Source organism: Cherax quadricarinatus, chromosome 1 (assembly GCF_038502225.1).
Source record: "Cherax quadricarinatus isolate ZL_2023a chromosome 1, ASM3850222v1, whole genome shotgun sequence".
Classification (NCBI taxonomy): domain Eukaryota; kingdom Metazoa; phylum Arthropoda; class Malacostraca; order Decapoda; family Parastacidae; genus Cherax; species Cherax quadricarinatus.
Window position 1 is genome coordinate 39744439 of NC_091292.1, and position 18682 is coordinate 39763120.

At 41.5% G+C, this 18682-nt stretch overlaps 1 protein-coding gene across 2 annotated transcripts in view; it reads right to left on the reverse strand.

Annotated features, from left to right (window-relative positions):
- The window catches only part of LOC128687912 (uncharacterized), a 51719-nt gene that overhangs the window by 28060 nt on the left and 4977 nt on the right, over nt 1-18682 (reverse strand). Inside the window, exon 2 of one of the 2 annotated variants that reach the window (XM_053775509.2) lies at nt 11653-11996. The exons of the other annotated variant lie outside the window; for it this stretch is intronic. The gene's annotated coding sequence lies outside the window, so the exon portion shown is untranslated. The remainder of the gene's footprint in view (nt 1-11652; nt 11997-18682) is intronic. 2 annotated transcript variants of the gene reach the window in all.

Consider the following 18682-nt stretch of genomic DNA (forward strand, 5'->3'; position numbering starts at 1 on the left):
ATTTAGATAAGGCTAAAGAGGTCTTTGTGGCATTTATGGATTTGGAAAAGGCGTATGATAGGGTGGATAGGGGGGCAATGTGGCAGATGTTGCAAGTGTATGGTGTAGGAGGTAGGTTACTGAAAGCAGTGAAGAGTTTTTACGAGGATAGTGAGGCTCAAGTTAGAGTATGTAGGAAAGAGGGAAATTTTTTCCCAGTAAAAGTAGGCCTTAGACAAGGATGTGTGATGTCACCGTGGTTGTTTAATATATTTATAGATGGGGTTGTAAGAGAAGTAAATGCGAGGGTCTTGGCAAGAGGCGTGGAGTTAAAAGATAAAGAATCACACACAAAGTGGGAGTTGTCACAGCTGCTCTTTGCTGATGACACTGTGCTCTTGGGAGATTCTGAAGAGAAGTTGCAGAGATTGGTGGATGAATTTGGTAGGGTGTGCAAAAGAAGAAAATTAAAGGTGAATACAGGAAAGAGTAAGGTTATGAGGATAACAAAAAGATTAGGTGATGAAAGATTGAATATCAGATTGGAGGGAGAGAGTATGGAGGAGGTGAACGTATTCAGATATTTGGGAGTGGACGTGTCAGCAGATGGGTCTATGAAAGATGAGGTGAATCATAGAATTGATGAGGGAAAAAGAGTGAGTGGTGCACTTAGGAGTCTGTGGAGACAAAGAACTTTGTCCTTGGAGGCAAAGAGGGGAATGTATGAGAGTATAGTTTTACCAACGCTCTTATATGGGTGTGAAGCGTGGGTGATGAATGTTGCAGCGAGGAGAAGGCTGGAGGCAGTGGAGATGTCATGTCTGAGGGCAATGTGTGGTGTGAATATAATGCAGAGAATTCGTAGTTTGGAAGTTAGGAGGAGGTGCGGGATTACCAAAACTGTTGTCCAGAGGGCTGAGGAAGGGTTGTTGAGGTGGTTCGGACATGTAGAGAGAATGGAGCGAAACAGAATGACTTCAAGAGTGTATCAGTCTGTAGTGGAAGGAAGGCGGGGTAGGGGTCGGCCTAGGAAGGGTTGGAGGGAGGGGGTAAAGGAGGTTTTGTGTGCGAGGGGCTTGGACTTCCAGCAGGCATGCGTGAGCGTGTTTGATAGGAGTGAATGGAGACAAATGGTTTTTAATACTTGACGTGCTGTTGGAGTGTGAGCAAAGTAACATTTATGAAGGGATTCAGGGAAACCGGCAGGCCGGACTTGAGTCCTGGAGATGGGAAGTACAGTGCCTGCACTCTGAAGGAGGGGTGTTAATGTTGCAGTTTAAAAACTGTAGTGTAAAGCACCCTTCTGGCAAGACAGTGATGGAGTGAATGATGGTGAAAGTTTTTCTTTTTCGGGCCACCCTGCCTTGGTGGGAATCGGCCGGTGTGATAATAAATAATAAAAAAAATATATGTATATATATATTATATATATATATATATATGTATATATATATTATATATACATATACATACATACATATATACATATATACATATACAGTGGACCCCCGGTTAACGATTTTAATCCGTGCAAGAGGGGTAATCGTTATGCGAAATAATCGTTATGTGAATGAATTTTCCCCATAAGAAATAATGGAAATAAAATTAATCCGTGCAAGACACCCAAAAGTATGAAAAAAAAATTTTTTTACCACATGAAATGTTAATTTTAATACACACAAACTGAAAAAGGCATGCACACTTACATGACACTTACTTTTATTGAAGATCTGGTGATGATTGATGGGATGGGAGGAGGGGAGAGCATTATCTTCTTACTGTTTAGAAGGGGAATCCCCTTCCATTAGGACTTGAGGTAGCAAGTCCTTTTCCGGGGTTACTTCCCTTCTTCTTTTAATGCCACTAGGACCAGCTTGAGAGTCACTGGACCTCTGTCGCACAACAAATCTGTCCATAGAGCTCTGTACCTCCCGTTCCTTTACGATTTGTCTAAAATGGGCCACAACATTGTCATTGAAATAGTCACCAGCACGGCTTGCAACAGCTGTGTCAGGGTGATTTTCATCCATAAAGGTTTGCAGTTCAACCCACTGTGCACACATTTCCTTAATTTTTGAAGTAGGCACAATGGATTCCACAACTGGCATAGGCTTCTCAGGGTTAGCCCCAAACCCTTCAAAATCTTTCTTAATTTCCATACTAATTCTCACCCTTTTTACCACAGGGTTGGCACTAGAAGCTTTCTTGGGGCCCATGGTCACTTATTTTCCAGAAACAGCACCGAAAACACTGTAATAATACGAAATATTCTGATTGTATGCTTGGATGTTATTGCGGAGGCTGGCTGGTAAACAATGCCACCGGCGGAACATGTGAGCGTGGCTCAGGCCGCACATTGGAAGCGTCTCGGACGAAAATCGGTAAGCGGGTTTTTAAGCGGTATGCGAGGCAAAATTTTTGCAATTAAAGTAAGCGGTATGCGAAATAATCGCTATGTGATGCCATCGTTATGCGGGGGTCCACTGTATACATACATACATACATACATACATCTAGGTTTTTCTCTTTTTTCTAAATAGCTCTTGTTCTTCTTTACTTCTATTGTCCATGGGGAAGTGGAAAAGAATCTTTCCTCCGTAAGCTTTATGGTATAGGGTAGGTTTAAAAATGCAGTGCTAGTGCTCAGCATTAAAAAAACCATACCCCCGGCCGGGATTGAACCCGCGGTCATAGAGTCTCAAAACTCCCGGCCGGGGGTATGGTTTGTTTGCAATCGTGTCATTACAATTTCTTGAGTCATGTTCAGCATTAGTTTGTGGTTACAGGAAAGTGGGTGCGGGAGGGAAGAGGAGCGATTGATGGAATGATGATGTAAAGAGAGTAATAAGGGAGAAAAAGTTAGCATATGAGAAGTTTTTACAAAGTAGAAGTGATGCAAGGAGGGAAGAGTATATGGAGAAAAAGAGAGAGGTTAAGAGAGTGGTGAAGCAATGTAAAAAGAGAGCAAATGAGAGAGTGGGTGAGATGTTATCAACAAATTTTGTTGAAAATAAGAAAAAGTTTTGGAGTGAGATTAACAAGTTAAGGAAGCCTAGAGAACAAATGGATTTGTCAGTTAAAAATAGGAGAGGAGAGTTATTAAATGGAGAGTTAGAGGTATTGGGAAGATGGAGGGAATATTTTGAGGAATTGTTAAATGTTGATGAAGATAGGGAAGCTGTGATTTCGTGTATATGGCAAGGAGGAATAATATCTTGTAGGAATGTGGAAGAGCCAGTTGTGAGTGTGGGGGAAGTTCGTGAAGCAGTAGGTAAAATGAAAGGGGGTAAGGCAGCCGGGATTGATGGAATAAAGATAGAAATGTTAACCCTTTGAGGGTTTTCGTCGTACTAGTACGTCTTACGCGTAGGGGTTTTTGACGTACTAGTACTCATAAATTCTAGCGGCCTCAAATCTAGTGGGAGAAAGCTGGTAGGCCTTCATATGAAAGAATGGGTCTATGTGGTCAGTGTGCACAGTCTAAAAAAAATCCTGCAGCACACAGTGCATAATGAGAAAAAAAAAAAACTTTGACCATTTTTTTTTAATAAATCAGCGACTTTGCAGTGTATTTTTGTATGGTATTTATTGTTGTATTCTAGTTTTCTTGGTCTCATTTTATAGAATGGAAGACATATTACAGAAATTGAGATGATTTTGACTGGTTTTACAAAGAAAGGTGCCTTGAAATTGAGCTCAAAGTAGCAGAAATGTTTGATTTTTACCAAACTTCAAAAGTAAACAAATCGTGCCAAGCGTTCAATACACGTCAACTGGTGAGTCTAATATTCTTTCACAAGTGCACCAATAATATTTATACCATTTTTTACACTAATGCAGTAGTCTGCATAACAGTAAATCTTATATTTTTTGTGAAAATAAAAATTCAAAGTGGAAAGCAAAAGAATATAAGAGGGGCCTTGAGACGTGACTAATGACTAGAGGAAATGTCATTTTAGTGCCAGGAATGTCTTTCTTGTTTATTCTGGACCCTATTCGGAAATTGGCATCTTTTGAAATTTGTGTGAAATTGGCAAAATTGCTAAATTCTGACCACTGTACTGGATAGTTGAATTTCATAAATGAGTGGTTTCTTGCACCCATTCGATAGAAAAAATGGAGTTCTAGCGAAATATTCATGTTTTTTGTCGACTAGTACAGTGAAATTGGCCGAAAATGTGGCTCAAAGTGGGCAAAATCGCCAATGCGTAAACATCGCCGAGACCGCTAACTTTGCAAGAGCATAATTCCGTAAGTTTTCTATCAAATTTCAAACTTTTGGTGTCTTTATGATCGGGAAAAGATTCTCTATCTTTTCATAAGAGAAAATAATTTTTTTTTTTTTAAATTTGGCCGACCCTGAGAACGAGTTTCGGAGAGGGCCTGTCGACCCTCAAAGGGTTAAAAGCAGGTGGAGATATAGTTTTGGAGTGGTTGGTGCAATTATTTAATAAATGTATGGAAGAGGGTAAGGTACCTAGGGATTGACAGAGAGCATGCATAGTTCCTTTGTATAAAGGCAATGGGGACAAAAGAGAGTGCAAAAATTAAGTATAGTATAGTTGAGTATACCTGGTAAAGTGTATGGTAGAGTTATTATTGAAAGAATTAAGAGCAAGGCAGAGAATAGGATAGCAGATGAACAAGGAGGCTTTAGGAAAGGTAGGGAGTGTGTGGACCAGGTGTTTACAGTGAAACATATAAGTGAACAGTATTTAGATAAGGCTAAAGAGGTTTTTGTGGCATTTATAGATTTGGAAAAGGCATATGACAGGGTGGATAGGGGGCAATGTGGCAGATGTTGCAGGTGTATGGTGTAGGAGGTAGGTTACTGAAAGCAGTGAAGAGTTTTTACGAGGATAGTGAGGCTCAAGTTAGAGTATGTAGGAAAGAGGGAGATTATTTCCCAGTAAAAGTATGCCTTAGACAAGGATGTGTGATGTCACTGTGGTTGTTTAATATATTTATAGATGGGGTTGTAAGAGAAGTAAATGCGAGGGTCTTGGCAAGAGGCATGGAGTTAAAAGATAAAGAATCACACATAAAGTGGGAGTTGTCACAGTTGCTCTTTGCTGATGACACTGTGCTCTTGGGAGATTCTGAAGAGAAGTTGCAGAGATTGGTGGATGAATTTGGTAGGGTATGCAAAAGAAGAAAATTAAAAGTGAATACAGGAAAGAGTAAGGTTATGAGGATAACAAAAAGATTAGGTGATGAAAGATTGGATATCGGATTGGAGGGAGAGAGTATGGAGGAGGTGAATGTATTCAGATATTTGGGAGTGGACGTGTCGGCGGATGGGTCTATGAAAGATGAGGTGAATCATAGAATTGATGAGGGGAAAAGGGTGAGCGGTGCACTTAGGAGTCTGTGGAGACAAAGAACTTTGTCCTTGGAGGCAAAGAGGGGAATGTATGAGAGGATAGTTTTACCAAGGCTCTTATATGGGTGTGAAGCATGGGTGATGAATGTTGCAGTGAGGGGAAGGCTGGAGGCAGTGGAGATGTTATGTTTGAGGGCAGTGTGTAGTGTGAGTATAATGCAGAGAATTTGTAGTTTGGAAGTTAGGAGGAGGTGCAGGATTACCAAAACTGTTGTCCAGAGGGTTGAGGAAGGGTTCTTGAGGTGGTTCGGACATGTAGAGAGAATGGAGCGAAACAGAATGACTTCAAGAGTGTATCAGTCTGTAGTGGAAGGAAGGCAGGGTAGGGGCCGGCCTAGGAAAGGTTGGAGGGAGGGGGTAAAGGAGGTTTTGTGTTTACCTGGAGTTTACCTGGAGAGAGTTCCAGGGGTCAACACCCCCACGGCCCGGTCTGTGACCAGGCCTCCTGGTGGATCAGAGCCTGATCAACCAGGCTGTTGCTGCTGGCTGCACGCAAACCAACATACGAGCCACAGCCCGGCTGGTCAGGAACCGACTTTAGGTGCTTGTCCAGTGCAAGCTTGAAGACTGCCAGGGGTCTGTTGGTAATCCCCCTTATGTATGCTGGGAGGCAGTTGAACACTCTCGAGCCCCTGACACTTATTTTATGGTCTCTTAACGTGCTAGTGACACCCCTGCTTTTCATTGGGGGGATGTTGCATCGTCTGCCATGTCTTTTGCTTTCGTAGTGAGTGATTTTCGTGTGCAAGTTCGGTACTAGTCACTCTAGGATTTTCCAGGTGTATGTGTGTGAGAGGCTTGGACTTCCAGTAGGCATACGTGAGCTTGTTTTATAGGAGTGAATGGAGAGAAATGGTTTTTAATACTTGACGTGCTGTTGGAGTGTGAGCAAAGTAACATTTATGAAGGGATTCAGGGAAACTGGCAGGCCGGACTTGAGTCCTGGAGATGGGAAGTACAGTGCCTGCACTCTGAAGGAGGGGTGTTAATGTTGCAGTTTAAAAACTGTAGTGTAAAGCACCCTTCTAGCAAGACAGTGATGGAGTGAATGATGGTGAAAGTTTTTCTTTTTCGGGCCACCCTGCCTTGGTGGGAATCGGCCAGTGTGTTAATAAATAAATATTCATTACCATGATCTACCTCCTGAAACACCTCAGCGAAAAAAGTTAGCAAATTCGTAAGACAGGAACGCCCCTTAGTAAAACCGTGTGGAGATTCATTTATCAATTTATGCCTATCAATATGACTATGTGCCTGGCTGGCTGCCTGGCTGGCTGCCTGGCTGGCTGCCTGGCTGGCTGCCTGGCTGGCTGGCTGCCTGGCTGGCTGGCTGGCTGGCTGCCTGTTTGGCTGCCTGCCTGGCTGCCTGCCTGCTGCCTGGCTGGCTGCCTTGCTGGCTGGCTGGCTGCCTGGCTGGCTGGCTGGCTGGCTGGCTGCCTGGCTGGCTGGCTGGCTGGCTGGCTGGCTGGCTGGCTGCCTGCCTGGCTGGCTGCCTGCCTGGCTGCCTTGCTGGCTGGCTGCCTTGCTGGCTGGCTGACTGCCTGCCTGGCTGCCTGCCTGCCTGGGTGGGTGGGTGGGTGGGTGGCTGACTGGGTGGCTGGCTGCCTGGCTGGGTGGCTGCCTGGCTGGCTGGGTGGCTGGCTGGCTAACTGACTGGCTGGCTGGCTGGCTGGCTGGCTGGCTGGCTGGCTAACTGGCTGGGTGGCTGGCTAACTGGCTGGCTGGGTGGCTGGCTGGCTGGGTGGCTGGCTGGCTGGGTGGCTGCCTGGCTGGCTGGGTGGCTGGCTGGCTGGGTGGCTGGCTGGCTGGCTAACTGACTGGCTGGCTGGCTAACTGACTGGCTGGCTGGCTAACTGGCTGGCTAACTGGCTGGCTGCCTAACTGGCTGGCTGGCTGGCTGGCTAACTGGCTGGCTGGCTGGCTAACTGGCTAGCTGGCTGGTTAACTGGCTGGCTGGCTAACTGGCTAGCTGGCTGGCTAACTGGCTGGCTGGCTGGCTGGCTAACTGCAACAAACATTGCCCCCAAAAAACTAAACAGATCACAGCAAAGAGACTGAATAGTCCCTGGCTAACACCCATCATCCTCAAATCCATTAACACAAAGCACAAATATGAAAAACAATACAAAATGGGTCAAATAACTAGAGAACAGTCTAAATGTTACTCATCAGCACTTACCAGCCTGATAAGAAGATCTAAAAAATTGTATTATGAAAATAGATCACATAACATCAAAGGTGATACGAAAAAAACCTGGAAAAAACTATCTGAAATTCTTGGAACTAAAAAGTTATCCAAAAACAAAACAATCAAACTAACAAAATCAGACGAACCCCTACTCACACCAACTGAAACAGCAAACAGACTCAATGTTTTCTTCTCCACCATAGGAAAAATTCTAGCGAACAAAATACCAAGCTCAAACACCCGTCCATCAGACTAACTCATAGGTACCTACCCAAATACGCTATTCCTAGCTCCAACCAACCCATTAGAAGTCTCGCTCATCATCAACACCCTTAAATACAAGGCAGGAGACATAAACAACTTGTCTGCTTTAATGTACAAAAAAGCTTCTCAAGTATTGTCACCAATTATTGCAATACTCTTTAACAAATCCATTGAATCATCTACCTTCCCAACAATCCTCAAAATAGCGAGGGTCACTCCAATCCATAGAGGAGGTGACCAAGCTGACTTGAATAACTATAGACCAATATCTAACTTACCACTGCTCTCTGAAATCTTTGAAAAACTAATTCATAGACGGATCTATCCCTACCTCGTCTCACACAACATATTAAACTCTTACACAAATAACCCGCACATAAAAGAGAGAAGCTTATGACGACGTTTCGGTCCGACTTGGACCATTGACAAAGTCACACTAGTGTGACTTTGTCAATGGTCCAAGTTGGACCGAAACGTCCGACTTGGTCCGACTTGGACCATTGACAAAGTCACACTAGTGTGACTTTGTCAATGGTCCAAGTCGGACCGAAACGTCGTCGTAAGCTTCTCTCTTTTATGTGCGGGTTATTTGTGTATCGTTCCAGTCACGGTATTGTGCCTTTTTGTTATTTATTAAACCCTTGTCAGTTTGGATTCAGGAATAATAAAAGCACAAATGATGCTATCATACACATGCTAGAACTAATATATACCGCACTCGAAAAGAAAGAAGCCCCGCTGGGCATTTTCATTGATTTACGTAAAGCTTTTGATACAGTCGACCACAAACTGCTGTACTCCAAATTAACGCACTATGGTATCAGAGGCCACTCCCTCAACTACCTAAAGTCATACCTTAGTAACAGAATTCAATATATGTATGCAAATGGTGCAAACTCTTCCACCCAACCAATCACAGTAGGAGTCCCACAAGGAAGTGTCCTTGGACCATTCCTCTTTCTCATCTACATCAATGATCTACCGAATGCATCACAGCTACTCAAACCCATATTATTTGCAGATGACACAACATACGTCTTCTCCCACCCAAACCCAGTCATACTAGCAAACACTGTCAATGCCGAATTGCAGAAAATATCTGCCTGGATAATAAACTTACCCAATAAACTTACTCTGAATACTGATAAAACATATTTCATTCAGTATGGAAACAAAGCTGCAAATCATCCAATTAACATAATGCTAAATGGATCATCAGTCACAAGACTTACAGAGGGAAAATTCCTAGGTAGCCACCTTGACAGTAGCCTTAAGTTCCAGACACACATACAACAAATCACCAAGAATATCTCTAAGACTGTAGGCATACTATCAAAGATAAGGTACTACGTTCCACAATCAGCTCTCCTGGCACTGTACCATTCACTCATATACCCTTACCTCACCTATGGAATTTGTGCATGGGGATCAGCAACATTCAATCACCTAAGACCTCTAATTTATTACCCAGCAAAAGGCAGCAGTCAGAATGATAACAAATTCCCACTCCTGCCAGCATACTCCACCAATTTTCAAAAGTCTGAATCTGCTCACCAGTAAGAACATCCATACTTATTCACGTGTCTACTACATACACAGAACAATACACGCAAATATAAACCCTCCACTCAAACTTCTCCTCACCAACCTTAGCAGGACACATGACCATAACACAAGACACAGATCTCTTTTTGATATACCTCGTGTCCATATAACACTGTGTAAAAACTCTATGCACATAGAGGGCCCCAGAATTTGGAATTCATTACCACAAGATACTAAAGTAACCTGGTACGAAAATCAATTTAAAACTCTTCTCAAAAGCCACTTAACCCTTTCAGGGTCCGTCCCGTAGATCAACGGCTTTACGTTGAGTGTCCAAACCGTAGATCTACGCCAAAATTCTAGCGCCGTCAAATTTAGCGCGAAAACGCTCATAGGCCTACATGTGAGAGAACGGGTCTGCGTGTTGGGTGTGCGCCATAAACAAAAAATCTAGGCGCCCGCATAGCATTGTGGGAACGCCGGCTCAGTTACCCTTGTTCACCATGCCTCGTCGCAAGTCAGCTCTCACTCCCCAGAAAATTGTGACTCTCCTCTTCCTATCTGATAGTTCTGACACTGATGGAAGTGGAAATGAAGACGAATTCTACGGCTTTGATCAGTTAGTGACCGAAAAGAATGACCAGGATATCGAGAATAGTGATAATAGACGATCCTCAACCTTCTACCTCTGGTGTGGGCATTCGTGACTCACGGTCGGTTGTTCCTCATCGCAAGAGAAAACTAATATTTTCGCGTGGCCAGGCCTTTGACTTCAGTAATGATGATGATAGTGACGTTGACTGTGATTTTATTGTGCTCGACGATCATTCGAGTAGTGATAGTGAGGAATCATATTCACCAGTGAAGCGTCGGTATGTTCGCCGCCGCATGCGCTCGGGTAGTGTACCCTATGCTGTGCCCAGGGGACGGAGTACATCCCATGGCCCAACACCAGTTTTAAGTAGTGATAGTGAGGATGATGTGGCTACACTTGGCATGGATAGACCACAGGCATCAGTGGATGGTGTTAGTGGTGATGGTAGTGGCGGTGGTAGTGGCACCGCCATGCGTGACTCACCAGGCCACGCTGGGACCCACGCTGCTGACTCGTCAGTTCAAGGACAAAGCGGAGCGCCAGCCACCAGCCCACCACAACCACAACCACCCGCACAACCAGCCTATGATGTCCAGTATCCACCAGCAAACCGTATGTGGGATTGGCAGCAAAATCCCAATTTTGTTCCCAAGCCTCACCACTTTGATGACTCTCAAAGTGGAATTCTACCTACTTGTCCCCTTGGAACCACGGCCAATGAACTGGAATTCTTTGAATTATTCTTTGACCAGCAATTGATGGAAATTATTGTCAGGGAAAGTAATAAGTATTTTGAGTACTGTTGTGAATAAGAAATTTTTTAAAGGACTTCAGAATGTGGCATGTTACCATTTATTTCTTATGCAACAAGATTTTTGGATCCGAGTTATAGGTAAGTTAGAGTCTAGGGGAAATAATTTCAACTGGGAAACTCCATAGAATAATATTCAAATTTATTAAAGTATTTAAATACAATACTTTATCTTCTCTTTGTAGTTAATTTAACTTAATACTTTGTACAATAAAATTACCATATACAATCAGTTCCAAATCATGGAAATGTCATATTAATAAGGAAGTGTAATTATTCTTCCTGTATCTAAGTCCTCATTAATATTTACGTCTCTTTCTTAACAAGACTGTAGACTCAAAATACAAAAGGTACAAGATTTAGCAAGACCTTTGAATCTGGCCGTAAAGTATCTATGGATTACTGAACTGACCAAGAATATAAATATCAAAAGAGTCTTTCAAAGTAATGAGGAACAAAGTGAGTCAGCTCTAGAGTCCAATTCTCAAAACCATTCAACTGTACACCGTAAGAGCCAATATACGATCAGTTGTCAGGGCTAGAGCTGGGAGCAGACTGACTACTTGCCAGTCTGTTGACGTGTCGTCAGGTTGGATCAGCTGAGCCACGCCAGTCAGCCGGACATAAACAACTGAACAATTCACTGGATGGTTCAGAGACTTAAACTCTATATACACAAGATATCCTACCTAACAATAATACTAAAATAATAGTGATAATTACAAAATAGTGATAATAACAATAATAGCGATAATAACGATAATAGTGATAATACCATGGTATTTTTCATATATTAACAGATAATAATATAACGCCGAAAGTCTCTATTTTAGCTATAAACGGGGACTTTCGCGCTATAATATTAAGTGATGAACACATGCTCTTACAATATTTAAATAACACAGGATGACCAATTTCGAAGATATAACACTCCCCCCCCGTACGACAATAGGTCACAGTAGGGAGTTTGCCAGCGTCCTTGGTAATATCTCCTTTATAGTAAGCGTCCTCTTGGTAAATAAGGCAAGTAGTACGACGGAAGAATGGAGAAGCAAGAACTCAAACAGCATGGTTATTTGCCAGAGGATGAGCTTTTGGAACAATGGCCAGAAAAACTATCTGGAGTGGCTTCCATCACAATTCGAGAATGGGAGTCTCGGACATGACTGTCAGGGTCATCCATGTGTACTTAATACTTCGTCCCATCAACGAAACGGCTTTCATAGTCATACTGTCAATATAAAAGAAAATCATTAACAAAAATATATAATATATATATAAATTAGGCTCTGAGAGTACTCATTACTTTACTTTACATTTTAAGGTATACATTTTTTTTTTCAAGGGCGAGAAAGGGTATCAGCAATTATGTTAAGGGATCCACTTAAGTGTTGAATACTAATCAGATAAGGTTGGATCCTCAGAGCCCACCTGAGGATTCGGGTGTTCTTTGATTTCATAGAATTAATATAAATTAAAGGGTTGTGATCAGAAAATACCATAATTTTATGGGGGGAGGTTCCCAGATAAATGTCAAAATGTTCCAAAGATATTACTAGGGCAAGAGCTTCTTTCTCTACAGTGGCGTAATTCTTTTGGTGACGTTTCAACTTTGAAGAAAAATAAGATATAGGATGCAAAATATCAGTAGAGGGGGATTTCTGAAGTAACACCGCCCCCACAGCATAACCGCTGGCATCGATGTGTAAATAGAAGGGTTGATTAAAGTCAGGACTTTTCAATACGGGTGACGAAGAAAGCAACCGCTTCAACCGATTAAAAGCTATCTCACAATCTTTCGTCCAGCAAAACTTCATCTTACTACTGGTTAACTCAGTAAGAGGAGATGCAACCTGAGAAAAATTAGGACAGAAACGTCGATAATAACCAGTCATTCCAAGGAACCTCTGTATAGACTTTCTATCTTGAGGGATAGGAAACTCGGCAATGGCCCTAACTTTTACATCAACAGGACATACCTCACCCTGACCTATACAAAAACCGAGGTATTTAATCTTGGCTTGTCCAAACTGACACTTGGCTAAATTTATGGTGAAGTTGTACTTTTCTAACTTCTTAAATAAGGTTTCCAGGCGAATTAAATGTTGCTCCCACTCATTGCTATATATAACAAGATCATCTAGATATGCATCCACTCCTTCTAAATCATTGGTCAGCAGGTTCATCAGGCGCTGAAAGGTAGAGGCCGCGTTACACAACCCGAAGGGCATAACACGATAATTGAATAATCCGCCTTGTATAGTAAATGCTGATATTTCTTGGGCTCGCTGGGTAAGCGGCACTTGGTAATAGCCCCTTAATAAATCCAGGCGGGTGACATAGGCGGCTCCTGATACTCTGTCTATTAGATCATCAATACGGGGTAGTGGGAAACCATCTGGTACCGTGAGAGCATTAACCTTACGATAATCAGTGCACATTCTAGAAGTTCCATCAGGCTTGGGAACTAATATACAGGGCGAGGCCCACGGACTTTTACTCCGTTCTATGAGTCCATGGGACAACAAAAATTCTACTTCTTTGTTTAACGTTTCTTGTTTGAGTGGACTTGCCCTATAAGGTGACTGTTTGCAAGGCTTTGCTCCTTGTACATCTATGTCGTGAATTCCCAATGTACAACACCTAGGGACGTCATCGAATAAAACCTCATAACGTAATATCAAGTCTTTGATATCTTTGGCTTTCTTCAAATCAAGGTCCATAAGAAAGGTATCAAGAGATTGCAATGTCTCTGAATTTTTTAAACGTACTTCTATCGCTTTAGAGATGCTGGGCAGACTTACATTTTCAGTTTCGGCTAAAGGAAGAACTGTCGAAACTGGTATGATACTAGGGTGGTAAGCCTTAAGTTGGTTTATGTGATAAGTACGTTTGGCTTTTCTCTTTCCTGGAGTTTGTAGTACATAATTTACCTCATTGAGCCGCTCAATCACTTCTAAAGGACCTTCGTATCTAGGTTGCAGAGCGTGTCCAGGTAAGAATTTCTGTGCCATCACGCTGTCACCTGGTTTGAAGAAACGAGAGCGTGTGTGTTTGTCATAACAATGCTTCATCTTGGATTGGGCCTTAGCTAAGTTTTTTGAGGCTAATTCCCTCAGTTGTGACAAACGCTTTTGCATTAGAGTTGGAGTTGTTTTAAGCGAGGGTTCTGATTTTCCTGTCCATGAATCTTTTAGTACGGCGAGGGGGCCGCGTACTTGGTGTCCATAAATTAATTCAAATGGACTGAACCCAGTGCTTTCTTGTTCGCTTTCCCTTAAGGCGAACAAGAGGAATGGTATTCCTTCGTCCCAATCTCTGGAAAACTGCTCGCAGTACGCTCTCATCATTGATTTTAATGTTTGATGAAATCGTTCGAGGGCTCCTTGCGACTGAGGGTGATAAGCAACAGAAAATACGGACTTAATTCCGAGGCGTGACAAGGCATCACGAAACATCTTAGAGGTAAAGTTTGAACCTTGATCGGATTGAATTATTCGGGGAATCCCCACCTGTGAGAAAAATTTATGCAAAGCTCGAACAATGATGCGAGAATTAATTTTTCTCAAAGGGATAGCCTCTGGATATCGAGTAACGACATCCATAATTGTAAACAGATATTGATTCCCTTGTTTAGTCTTGGGTAACGGACCAACACAATCTATTATCAGGCGTGAGAAGGGCTCACCACTGACGGGAATTGGAATGAGGGGAACTGGTGGAGGTGTGTGCGAAGGTTTGCCGGTCACTTGGCAGACTTGACAACCTTTTAGATAGCTTTCCACAGTCTCCTTCATTCTGGGCCAATTAAAATGCTTGGCTATTTTGCCCAGCGTTTTCTTTACTCCCAAATGTCCTCCCATGGGACTATGGTGGGCGAAACTAATAGCCAATTCTCTAAAGGTGCTAGGTAGCACTACTAGATGTTTGCTGGTAGCCAGATGATCGTCGGAAGACAAAAGAGACTTTTCCTTTCTCATTAATATACCGTTAGCAAGGTAGTAACAATTTTCCAGGTCTTGGGCGTCGTCTTCTGTAATAGCTATCTCTCGTAATTTCTCTAGGGATGGATCAAGGAATTGATCCCTTATTAAATCTTCTTTCGATAGCATTTTAATATCAGAATCTTGAAAAGGTCCGATCATAGAATATTTCAGATTTGAAGATCCGGGTTGTAAGGATCGGCTGAACAATAAATCGAGACCTAAATCTTCGCCTTCACTTAGGACTTCAGTTGATAGAAGGATTTTTAGGCGCTCTAAACATTGCTCTAGTTATAACATTGAGAGGAAATAAGGTAGGAGCCTCTTTTCGAGCTTCTATGGCATAGTTAATGTCAGTAGAATTATCAATAACTAGAGGCTCTCGGCTTATACCTGGATAGTCTAGATCATTTCCTATGAGTAAGTCAACGCCCTGAATAGGAAAAGTTTCACTGGATATACCTACCGACACAAAGCCAGTATAGGTTGGTGTTTGGATGTATATCCTGTGAAGAGGCACTCTTATAATGGCGCCTCCATAGGCTTCTAATAAGACATCTAGCTTTGTGCGAGTCATATCACTTACGGGAAGTATGTCCTGCTTCAACAATGTTAAATAACTTCCAGTATCACGGAAGGAATTAATTTCAACTAATTGAGTCTCGTCTATTCCAACTTTCACTTTAGCAAAGTAGGGACTCATAGCTGAGTGAATTTCTTTTTCTGAAACAGCTCTAGTATTTAGTCATCTGGAATGACTACTGATTCGTTCTTGTGAACCTTGTTCGGTACTAGGGTTCAGTTTCTTTTGAGTTGTCGATGAAGATATTATCTGAGTTGGGAAACGAAGTCGCTCGTTCCTGGTATCCCTCTCTAGCCAATAACAGTATTTCCTTACATGCCCTTTCTTATTACAGTAAGTGCAGTTCAACTCACTGTTATGCCTTAGTGGTTTTGAACTTTTCCTAGAGTTAGATCTAAATTTATTAGTGGAGGCATCATAGGAGGTCTGGTAAGGATTCTGTATGCGACGCATCTCTGTAATATTGGATCGTCCTTTCTTAGGGGCATATTTAGTCACTGTTTCCTTACTTTTTGTTTCGCCAATCAATTGTTGAGATATTTCATAATTATCGGCGAGAGAGGCTGTTTCTAGTATATTTACTATGGGGCAACTAATCAAATACCTATGCAAGTCTTCTGGTAAATTATTATAGAAATCCTCATGCAGGATCAATTGGGAAAGACTTTCCATAGATTTACAGTTAGAAGCGCTACACCATCTCTCAAAAGCGATTTTCTTTTCACGTGCAAAATCTACATACGACTGAGTTGGCTGGCGTTTTAATGCTCTAAAGGTTTTTTGATAACTTACTGGGAGGAGATCATAAGCCTTTAGGATAGCCTTCTTAACGGAATCATAATCCACATATTTCTCAAAAGGTAACGTAGCCGTACAACTTTGAGCTTTACCAGACAACGAAGTATGTAATAAGGTTGCCCAGTGTTGTCGGGGCCAGCTCATAGCACGTGCTTGATTCTCAAAGACTTCAAAATAAGTATCTAAATCTCCTTCATTAAATCTTGGAACCATAGATGCAGCTTTTTGTATATTGAAAGAATCATTTGAGGATTCAGTACATCTTTCACTCACTTTATCTTGTTGTTGTTGTCTTATATAGCGGAGCGTTTCCCTTTGAAAGTCTTCTTCATTTAATTTACGCTGAGCCTCAATTTGAGCAGTCTGTAAAATAAATAGTCTCTCTAATTTCTCAAACTGACTTTGAGAAATATGCCCCGATGGTATCGAAAATGAGGGAATTGAACTGGCGGTATGTGGATATTCCTTTGGACGTGCACCTTGGTGAGGGCCAGGCTGACCATTAATAGGAATTCCTTCAGTAACGGGCGAATGCCGAACAGCGGCTGCACCCTGCAGTACTTCATCTTCTTTACTAGAGGCCAAAGCGGGTCTTAATCTGTCTGATTCACTTTCAAGATCAACTCTTTGAAATTGTTCTTCTAATACTTCGATTTTCGACTGGTAGCTTACTTGAGAAACTAAACTTTCAGAGTCAGAATCTCCTGCTACATGATAGTTAGAGGCCCGTGGAAACAATTTGTTTCTAATTATTGCCCTTAACGGTATTGGCTGTGTAATATCTGTCGTATGGCACTCCCAATTTACGGGCTATCTGCCAGCATGTTTGAAGTTTCAAGGAGTCCAGCTTTGACAATGTTAAATCTTCAAATAACTCTTTAATGTGATCTTCCACGATCAATATTTTGAAATTAACTAAAGATAAATTTCCAGTATATAACTTTAATATTGTTCTTTTGATCAATGTCTTAGAACAACAGAGCTCCCGGACGGGTAACCCATTTGTTGCGAATAAGAAATTTTTTAAAGAACTTCAGAATGTGGCCTGTTACCATTTATTTCTTATGCAACAAGATTTTTGGATCCGAGTTATAGGTAAGTTAGAGTCTAGGGGAAATAATTTCAACTGGGAAACTCCATAGAATAATATTCAAATTTATTAAAGTATTTAAATACAATACTTTATCTTCTCTTTGTAGTTAATTTAACTTAATACTTTGTACAATAAAATTACCATATACAATCAGTTCCAAATCATGGAAATGTCATATTAATAAGGAAGTGTAATTATTCTTCCTGTATCTAAGTCCTCATTAATATTTACGTCTCTTTCTTAACAAGACTGTAGACTCAAAATACAAAAGGTACAAGATTTAGCAAGACCTTTGAATCTGACCATAAAGTATCTATGGATTACTGAACTGACCAAGAATATAAATATCAAAAGAGTCTTTCAAAGTAATGAGGAACAAAGTGAGTCAGCTCTAGAGTCCAATTCTCAAAACCATTCAACTGTACACCGTAAGAGCCAATATACGATCAGTTGTCAGGGCTAGAGCTGGGAGCAGACTGACTACTTGCCAGTCTGTTGACGTGTCGTCAGGTTGGATCAGCTGAGCCACACCAGCCAGCCGGACATAAACAACTGAACAATTCACTGGATGGTTCAGAGACTTAAACTCTATATACACAAGATATCCTACCTAACAATAATACTAAAATAATAGTGATAATTACAAAATAGTGATAATAACAATAATAGCGATAATAACGATAGTAATAATAACGATAATAGTGATAATACCATGGTATTTTTCATATATTAACAGATAATAATATAACGCCGAAAGTCTCTATTTTAGCTATAAACGGGGACTTTCACGCTATAATATTAAGTGATGAACACATGCTCTTACAATATTTAAATAACACAGGATGACCAATTTCGAAGATATAACAAGTACACCATGGCAAATACGATCTTATCACCACAGTCAAGACTACACAGGTGGAAAGAGACGACTGTTGCAGAAATGTATTTGCTTTTTGCAACAATAATGCTTATGCCTCACGTCTATAAGCATAATATAAAAGCATACTGGTCTACAGATCGGCTAATTTCTACCCCGGTCTTCAGTGAAATCATACCAGTGAACAGGTTTATCTTACTCTTACGTATGTTGCACTTCTCTGACAAAACCAGGCCTGACAGAAGTGACAGGTTATACAAGATTAGAAATGTTTTCATGTATCTCAAACAAAAGTTCAGAATATACTTTTATCCATTCAAGAATCTTGTAATTGATGAGTCTTTGATTTTGTTCAAAGGTAGACTGTCATTCAAGCAGTATATACCGAGCAAGAGGAAACGCTTTGGTATAAAACTGTTTGTACTCTGTGATTGTGACAGTGGCCTGGTGTTGGATATTGTTGTATACACGGGTAGTAAAACATTGAAAGATACCAAGATGTTATTGGGTATCTCAGGTGATGTAGTGAGAAACATGATGGCACCTTATCTTGGTAAGGGGCATACATTATATACCGATAACT